General features: G+C 39.4%; 1 long non-coding RNA gene across 1 annotated transcript in view; it reads left to right on the forward strand.

The window, feature by feature from the left end:
- LOC103468772 (uncharacterized) overlaps positions 1-9108 on the forward strand; it is a 33597-nt gene extending 24489 nt beyond the window's left edge. The window contains exons 3-4 of the long non-coding RNA XR_534254.2: positions 3293-3393; positions 9025-9108. This is a non-coding gene — a long non-coding RNA (uncharacterized LOC103468772). The remainder of the gene's footprint in view (positions 1-3292; positions 3394-9024) is intronic.
- Positions 9109-9432: the final 324 nt, after the last annotated feature.

Below are 9432 nucleotides of genomic sequence, written 5' to 3' on the forward strand. Positions count from 1 at the left end.
ATAGATAGATAGATAGATAGATAGATAGATAGATAGATAGATAGATAGATAGATAGATAGATAGATAGATAGATAGATAGATAGATAGATAGATAAAAGTTCTGCTGAGTCTATATTTGAATCAAATATTTTACACGTTGCTGAAGCAAAGTCAGAGCTCATCTATCAAATTACGTGCTAAAAACCGCTATTTGTTTGTCTCATATTTTTCCTTCCGTGCCATCCATCAATTTGAACCACAGAAAAAGAAATTCTTTCCTTCGTATTATGTAACCAAATTTTCTGTATGCTTTTTTCGCAGCTGATATTTCAAATGATGATGACTTTTTGATGAAAGCCTGCTGAAGAATACAGGGATCGGACACAGAGTGCCGGGCCATTATGTTTTCTTTAACTCCACCTCAAAACTTCCCAAACTGTGACTAAAAAAACCTTCACGCGGACGAGCTGACAGCGTGTGAGGATGTGGAAAATAAATGAGAGGGAAAGTATGCTTAATGAGAAATGCTATTTTTACTGCTTTGATGTCCCCATCCACATAAGCACACGGCTCAGACAAAAACAAATTAGAGATGTTGACTGCATCCAAAAGACATTAAAAACATATTAGCACAACAACCATTTGAGACTGTGTCAATACACATACACATGTGGTGTGTGTGCGTGTGTGTGTGTGTGTGTGTGTGTGTGTCTGCACTGCAGATTCAGGAAACGTATTCTCAGTGTGTTTCTCAGCACTTGTCCACACTTACTAGTATTACGCATTCGCCGTCACCGTGAGCAGTCGCCTCTTATGGCTAATAGAAGACAAAATATCAACATAATGATATCAAAGTGTCCGCATGACTAAATAACTCAGAGGCATCACACTGTGATTCATTTTCCCACCGGAAAGTGTACAAAACTATGTTTACATGGTGATTACCGGATCCAGAAGGATCTGAATGCACTTTTCCCAACTTTTGAAAGTTATTGAGATCATCTTGCTACCTGTTCTTCAGGTAATATATTCCTTCAATGTGCAATAACAGATGAGAGGGAGAGAAATGCGGGATACAGATACCTGCCATCGTTCGAAGATTGAAGGCAAAAAAAAAAAAGTGAAACCTGACAGAAAACAAAAGGCTTCGAGAGTCATCCAATTACAGCAAACTTACATAAATTGTAGCATCATAATGATTTCACCTCGATGCAATCCCATTACTCCCATTCGCTTGTCGCTATACTTGTGCAGAGATGAAATATTTACCAAACTTTGCTTGTTAAAAAAACTTGAATAAATAAGCAACCTACCAATCTGTCTTCAAATGTGTGTAACTTTGTCGCAACGCACACTTGAAGTTTGTTTTTAGTAGCAGGGGTCATGAAAAAAAAACTTAATGATTCACTCCTACACATATTCTTCTACATATGATTAAGATGAAACTTCATCTCTCTTTAAGTTCTTTGACAACTAACGACAACATCTCCAAGTATGCCTTTTTGTGGGATGAAAATGTACATTTTTCCACACAGGAAGCCTGCTCCATCATCGTTTTCTCCCATGCAGGATCCACCTTTTTGCTCCTAATTTGTTACATTTTACGTTTATTATTTGTGAATTAAAACTTCTTGATGCATTATTTTCTTAATCGTTGCTTGCATCACTTCTTTAAAGTAATGCAATATTTGAATTGTGACCGTTTATAAAAGTTGAGTGTGCAAGCACTAGTTTCTGTGTAAATAGCTGATGATTCCTGCTTAAAAAGATAATGCAATAAAAACCATCACTATTGTTATTGCTATGCAGCACTGCAGCTGTGAGGAAATGTTTCATTTGCACACTGCTTTATGGGCTCTTTGAGTGCTCAACACTCCACGAGTGTTTTAATAAACAATCAAAAGGCTATGATATTGACTGTTGATCATTTCTCTGAATGAAGTTCTACGTAGATATTAACAAGAATTGTCTCTGCAGCATAATGTTGATATTTGGTGGTCTTTATATGTTTAAAAACCTTTAGGCATTTTAAATTTTGTTGTAGCCACACATTGGGAAAATCACACTCACCCCCTTAGTTTACATTGTTTTGCAGGTAAGCCTGCTTTTTAGTTGAGTAATTCACTGATTTCTTTATTAAACCTAACAGTGACGTTGTGACGTGTGCACATAATTACACTGCGTGGGTTTTCAAACTATATATTCTGTTCTGCGTCAGGATGGGATGGAAGTGGTGGAATGAGCCCACCCAATGGTGGATCTGCTTGCAATGTCCCAGCTACACTGTCAACGAAATTTTTAGTTCGCATGAATCACTTCACGACGTCCTCTTTCGAAAACTGCCGGCAGTTGTGTACGTTAACTATCAAAAATGCATGGTTGCACACGCATCTGTTTGCAGCCATTTTTACATGTAAAAAGTGCGAGTGTTTGGAAACGTGGCCATCAGCAGCTTATTTGCGAAAGGAACTCAAACTAGGCAGAAATGAGCAGGTAAAATCTCATTATCTGTGAACCATGTTGTGCAAAAAATGTAATGATTTACAGACCTACCCTAACTTGTTCAAGGCAGTGTAATAGATGCCCTTTAACTTCTTTTGCTTCTTTTTAGCTGAGAGAGAGATGATGTACCAGTGTACCATCATATAACCAACCAGTGTTGTTATTTTCTGTAAATAATACAAGCAGTTAATTTAAATTAATATGTTTTATTTTGTTAAAGTGAGTGATAATTGATGCATAACCCACAGTGAAGACGAAAGAGTGGGAGGACAGATATATGTGAGTGCAGGACATCTACATCGTTAAGACAATGGTGACACAAAGAACTTTTTCTACATTTTATGGAAGAAAACAAGAAATGAAAGAAATTACTAAGTATTGGTCAAAATGAGGAAACAGAAAAGGCTGTGATTACTGACCACTGACTCTAGACCACACAAGTCAATACATCTAAGTGGATTTTAGCGTTTCCGTGAGAGGTGAAATGCTGCAGCATACCCACATTATAGCCACACAAAGATGCACACACACACACACACGCACACACATGCGCGCACACCCGCACACACACGCACAGAACAAAACAAACAAACTCAGAATTGGTTTAATTCCACCGGCTGAGTTTGAATGTGAGAATAGAAAGTGACATAATACTCACACAGTGCTACAGTTTCACACCTGCCTGCAGCTTCATTGGGTAGGTGGGGGCAGCAAGGTTGCAGGCTGCAATATTAAACCATCAATCACCCCCTAAATTAGGCATTTTACATCACACAAGCACTTACAGCTCTCTCTCCCCTTCTCCCACAGGTGGGGCCTAAGCCAAGGGAAAAGAGATTACATCACAGAAGCTATGATGGTGCTGCAGGACCCATGAATACATTACACCACCACATATATGCACAGCAGAGGTAGCAACAAAATTATAACTCCCAATGAATATTATCAAATCAAGACTTTAAACTCTCACTCTGAGCTACATGCTGTAATCTTAGACACAGCTACTTTTCACTGCAAGTGGATGTACTGATCACAAAAAATAGCATGCATGTGATGTGTTTTAGCAGTTACTCACAGTATCTAATCTCTCACCGCAATTCTTCCCAACATTAAGACACAAGCAGGAAAAAAAAAAGGCGAATTTCAATCAACTATAGCGGATGAGACAGGATCTTGTCCACCCTGTTTTTAATGTTTTCATTATGGAAAACATCTGGAGTAACAATGAGGCGGGAAGCTATTAACAAGCATGAAGAACAAGCGGCGAGAGCAATGGAAGATAGAGCGAGCGGGGTGGGGGGAGAAAGATGAGGTTAAAGCAGAAGTAAAGGAGGAGGGAGACCACGGGAGGGGGCACAAAAAAAAACACAGGGTGAGGGTAAATGAAGCATGGAGTTGCATTTATTCCAATTAACCACTGCTGSGGTCTCGGGTGTGAAGGTAGAAAGTGTCCACCCCCATTAACAGTGTTTGCTGACATGCCTGCTGATTACAAGCTGGGGAGAGAAAGTAATTGCATAGCTCTGCTCTCTCTGCAAACATGAAAAAGAAAAACATAGAGTCAAGCAGAGCAATAGAAAGCCATGATATTTCATGTACATCCCCGCCACATCTTATTCCTTCTTACCATCCATTTTTTTGTGCATTGCACTGCCTGTCTCTTTTTGCCAGCACCTGCAAGTTTAAGGTAGAAATCATGTGCCCCATTGCAAGCCAGTTTCTTCTCTGCCTTGTTTGTCTTGCCTTGGTTTTTGGTAGAACTGGTAATGGTGGTGATTACCCTGGCTCAATTTCTGTTTCACAGCACAGCAGGCACTGGCAACATGATGTGCGCTCCTGTTTGGACACAATCTCCAAAGCTGTTGAAAATCACAGTTTAAGGGCCCACAAATAGAGAAAGCGTGGAAAAAGGTGGTGCATTTTTGAGTAGACACAATAAAAACAAACAGGCAGCGAGGCAATGGAAAGCCTCTGGATATTGTTCCGACGTAGTTTTCAGTCAACAGTCGCTCCGCAAATATTTCACCAAGAATGTATGTGTTACGTTGTTTCAGTGGGATTTGCAAGAATCTTGTCTTATGGCATTGCTGAGATAAGCTGTCCGTGGGCGAGCTTGCTGCTGAACTTCTGACCCTGTAATACAAAACGATATAACCTATGCAACTCAGGACCGCTCTTGATGCAAGGAAATAGAAAAGTAGACAATAAAGAACCCAGAGCAAATATGTGAGTTCCTTACGAAGCCAGGAAAGTACAAATAGAAAAGCTGGGTGCCATATCTCACCCAAACCAGAAAGGCAACAGAAAAGGGTGCATTTTGTAAGGACAAAAGACCCTGAGGGGGCGAGACTAATAATAAATAACAAATCCAGGCAGAGAAAATGAAGCCCTGAAAGTAGTTACCTCTTTTGGGATTTCATAGACATTTTATCATTGTAGAAATTTGTCATTAAACACTTTTACATTCTGTTGTTTTGCACAGCAAATGAGTTGGGTCAAACGAGCAGAATGCACCTAAATATTTGTTCTGGAGAGGCAGCTGCTGGAATTCGACATCGAGGCACAGAGTCTCTCTGTCTCCAGTAGTTAGTAAAGGAAACAGGCACTTCAGGCTTCAAACAAGAGCATTAGCAGTAGCCGAGGATCTAGTAGAGTTGCCCTTGCTTATTTATTCTCCTCTTCCTCTCCACCTTCTTCTATAGGTCTGACCTTTCTCAGCCTTTCTCCATCTCTGTTAATGCCAAGCCCWCACTCTCTAACCCATTTGAAGAGAGACACCTAGTGGTGCAGAACACGCCCGACTGTCTTTGAGCCCGGACAACATTTTCTATCCTAACTTTACTTCCTCTCATCGTCATTACAGTTTCTTCTCTCTTGAGGACACATTAATCAAAACAAACGGCAAGCTACAGGAGAAAAGCAGTTAGGACAAAAAAAAAGCTGAAAACAATAATGGATCGAGAGCCAGCTTTTGTAGCTGATCATTTTGGTGTATGGTAAACAGACGATTCAAATTACTATCAAGAGATGATTAAAAGCTCACTTTAGGCACACAGGGTAATTATAAATCAATTAAAGTAAGACTGCAGAAATTTATTTTGGAGATACCAGGGCTCAGAACTACAGGTTTTCATACGATCCTTCAAATGCAGCTAAAAAAACAATATTTTAGGGGTTGTTTTTGTGCCATTTTAGGTTCTTAATCTATATCCCTTAACAGAAGAAAAACGTATTACTAAACTTATGATGCCACTGACTTTACTGGATTATTAATAACACTGTTAAAATGTAGTGGGTTGTTATTGTCTTGTTTGTGGTTGCTGTTGTTGTGRACGYCGTTTCCATAAAAATCGTCTGGACGTCGTTCATCTTCGGATTGTACCTTTAAGACGGCTTGTCTCGACCTAAACGCGTGACATTAAATCAGTTGACATGATAATAACGTCGCACCTTCCCAGGCAAAAATCAGCTGAAACGCARCGCTTTATAAAAGATGATCTGTCGTGGCTGCTCAGTGGACTTTTCTGATAAAGCCAGACAAGGTGGTATTACAATTGCAAACCCCAATCGAAATGCCTGCAGTCAATCTATCACCGTGTTATCTCAGAGGAAGGGGTATATTAACTGGGGCCCCGACAGCTATGGGCATGCATGGATGTATAGGGCGGATAGCAGAGCTGGCTGTCATCCCTGTGGGCTGATTAATGAGGAGCTCGGCCTAGTGTTTAATGTGTTTAATATGGGCCTCTGACGAGGCCGTCACACTGACGGAACCCACCGGTCATGACTGATGAAGTCACGTGCAGCTCCGCTGTTGTTCTCCCTCACAAATGAACTAAAATGGGAAACGTTTTCAGCTATAACTACATATTTGCATACACTCCACAAAAGTACAGGAACCTTTTTTCTCTCTTTGTCTCAAATTAAATCAGATTAATAACAGCTTTTGTCAGCAGATTTTTGTTCTTTGCTGCACGGCAGAATAATCAGCAAGACACTTTAAAAAAAAAATTAATTATTTGTATTTCTTTCTTCATATTCAGAAGTGGGTTAGTCTGGTACACTAAGTCGTCTGTACGATGCCCTAAGTTAATTAACAATGTTCGAATTGAAAGGAGGTACCCTTGTGGCTGCTCAGGAAGGAAGAAGCAATTACACCAAAACCAGCACAATAAGCAAGATTGTTTACAAATGTACCTATAGGGATAAAGATCTGAATTTGTGGAGACACGTCCCGTGGTTTGATGAATCAAAAATTCAAGTGTTTTGCTCTATTGATCAAATTTAATTTTAGATAAAAGAGGGGTACAGCTTAGACACCATCACTAATGGGTGATGGTATCAATGTGGAGATATTTTTGCTGCAGGTGTGTGTGGACAGAATATTATTTCAAAGTATTGAAGCAACATCTTGTAGCGTCTAGGCTCTGAACTCTCCCTGATGGCTCATCACAAGTTCAGCCTGAACTTGGACAGGAAGTGTTGGTCCAAACAAGAAACAGATGTAGGAGACATAATTATTTGTGACAACACATCCCTAAAGCGGTCATATACTGAGGATTACCTAATGTGACGAGGCATGTACTGTCTTACTGCCTGACAGTGTCTAAAGATAATTAGAGCCACATGCTGAGTGATAACAAAAACAGGATAGGAGGCATAAATATATTGTCTGAAATGCTTGTAAAAATGGCCTGCGCTCACATTTTACAAGGGATTTTTCTATATTTGACTTGATCCGTCCACACCGGTAAATGGGCCTTGTTGAAATAAAATTCTCCGGCAGTCATTTACTGGTGCTTTCCTCAGCAGTGTGAATGTGACAAAAACCCCACACACAATAATCTCAAGACATAAAACAGGAAGTTAAAGCTTGGCACAATTTGGACAATGATACTAAGCATACTGTTAAATTAGTTACAAAGTGGCTCCCAGACAACAATGTAATCGATGTTTTGGAGCGGCCGTCACAAAGCCCTGGTCTCAGTCCCATAAAGAATTTGTGGGCAGGATTGGAAAGGTGTGTGTGTGTGAGCGTGTGTGCGCGTGTGTGTGTGTGTGTGTATGAGAACAAACTTGGCCCAGAAACCAGACTCAGTTCAGTGGCAGAAATAGACTTGCATACAAAGGATAGCTAGAGGATGTGATTTTTTTTTATCAGCATCCATATAGTCATAAAGGGTAATATCTCCTGATAACTAAAGACCATCTCTACTCTCAGTTACAGGGTTCATGTTTTGTATGTAAAAGTTGTAGTTAAAAGCATTAACTTTACATTTTATTTTAGGTATGTTTGATATTCCTCAACTTGCATTTAGAGAGTAACAAAGAGTAATTTGTTATCCTCAAATGTCCTTATCTGTTCTGCCCAGGCACACATAGCCTTTGTGTGCTCTCATTTAAAGTCCTCATGGTTTGTTGCAGATGGCCTCTGGGCGCAGCTGAACTGCTGCAGCTCTGATGCTAAACAGTAGGTGGCGCTGGAGAAAAAAAAAATCTGAATGTGTTCAACAACTGGCAGCAGAAAAAGAGTCTGAGAAGGAAGCGAAATCTTAACTCATCAAAGATTAGCCTCATAAGTGTAACTTTTTAATCATTTTTGCAAGTTTGTGAGGTATTTAGAGATAATTATTCACTTTATCTACATCCAACATTTGAAGTACTTTATGCTTCCAGTGTATATTGCTTTCTAAAAGAAAAATATTTTCTGATGTAAATTCACAAGCAGCAAACTCTCAGGTTTTATCGTGACTCTGCTCAGATTCTGAACATTTGCAGACATTTGAATGACGCAAAACAATCAGTTCTTTGGATATTTGCTTTCCATATCCTCTAAGTGAAGATCCTCACTTCTTTCTGGGTGAAAAGATCGGGAAGATCTTATGCTCCGTGCAATGAAACTGCTAATATTACACTGTCTTCTCTACAGAGCAATCAGACTTTTTCCTTGCTCTCTCCCCTCCCACTTTTACTTTTAACTGACCTTGCCATTTTTTTTCTTCTTTTTTCAGCTATCCTACTCCCACCTGCTAATTTCCACTTCTTCCTGCCGTTCCCCCTCCCTCACTATCTGTTGCCTTCCCACTTCTCTGCACATCTCCATCTCTTTTTTCATCTATCACCTCCTCTGCAATGTTCTCATTTAATCATCCCCTCAAGAAATACATTCACTTGTGAGCTACCAAGCTTCTATTAGATCACATATTCTGTTGTTACAACTGTTATCATAGCCAATTCAATGCTGTCAGGGAGTCCAGCAGCTGCCGAGTACACAATGGTTCCCTTTAGAAGTGCACACAAAGAGAACAGAACTGAAAGTGTTTACGTCTCCATCAAAACGATCCGGCGGGTTGCATTCTGGTGTCAACGCTCTTACTTTTAATAGCTTGTCTTCCTGTGAATCGCTATGTTGAATTGAAAAGTATTGTAATTTAATAATTGCTAAGGTTAATTTGACACTAAGAATATGTATATAGAGAGAGAAATTTTCATTTTGATCTATTAATTACATTTTAGCACCATTTTTTTTTTTTTGCATACAGAGGTTCAGATCAGAGTCTGCAAACAACAGCGATGGACGAGGCCAAAACACATCGGATCTTCAACTGTTTTATGGTTGAATGGCTTAAGTAACTGAATAAAGACAATAAATATGTTTATCGTTGAGCTCATGTGTCTATTTATTCAGTAATTTAGCAGCAAAAGACACTTTCGATTTGAGATATGTGGTTTTCTGTTAAACTTTGTTCAGCTGCCATTAATTACAGACAATGCAATGAACTCAATGTTATATACAGATAGATAGACAGACAGACAGACAGACAGACAGACAGACAGAYAGACAGACAGATAGACAGATAGATAGATAGATAGATAGATAGATAGATAGATAGATAGATAGATAGATAGATAGATAGATAGATAGATAGATAGATAGATAGATAGATAGA

This window comes from Poecilia reticulata, linkage group LG8, assembly GCF_000633615.1.
Source record: "Poecilia reticulata strain Guanapo linkage group LG8, Guppy_female_1.0+MT, whole genome shotgun sequence".
Classification (NCBI taxonomy): Eukaryota; Metazoa; Chordata; class Actinopteri; order Cyprinodontiformes; family Poeciliidae; genus Poecilia; species Poecilia reticulata.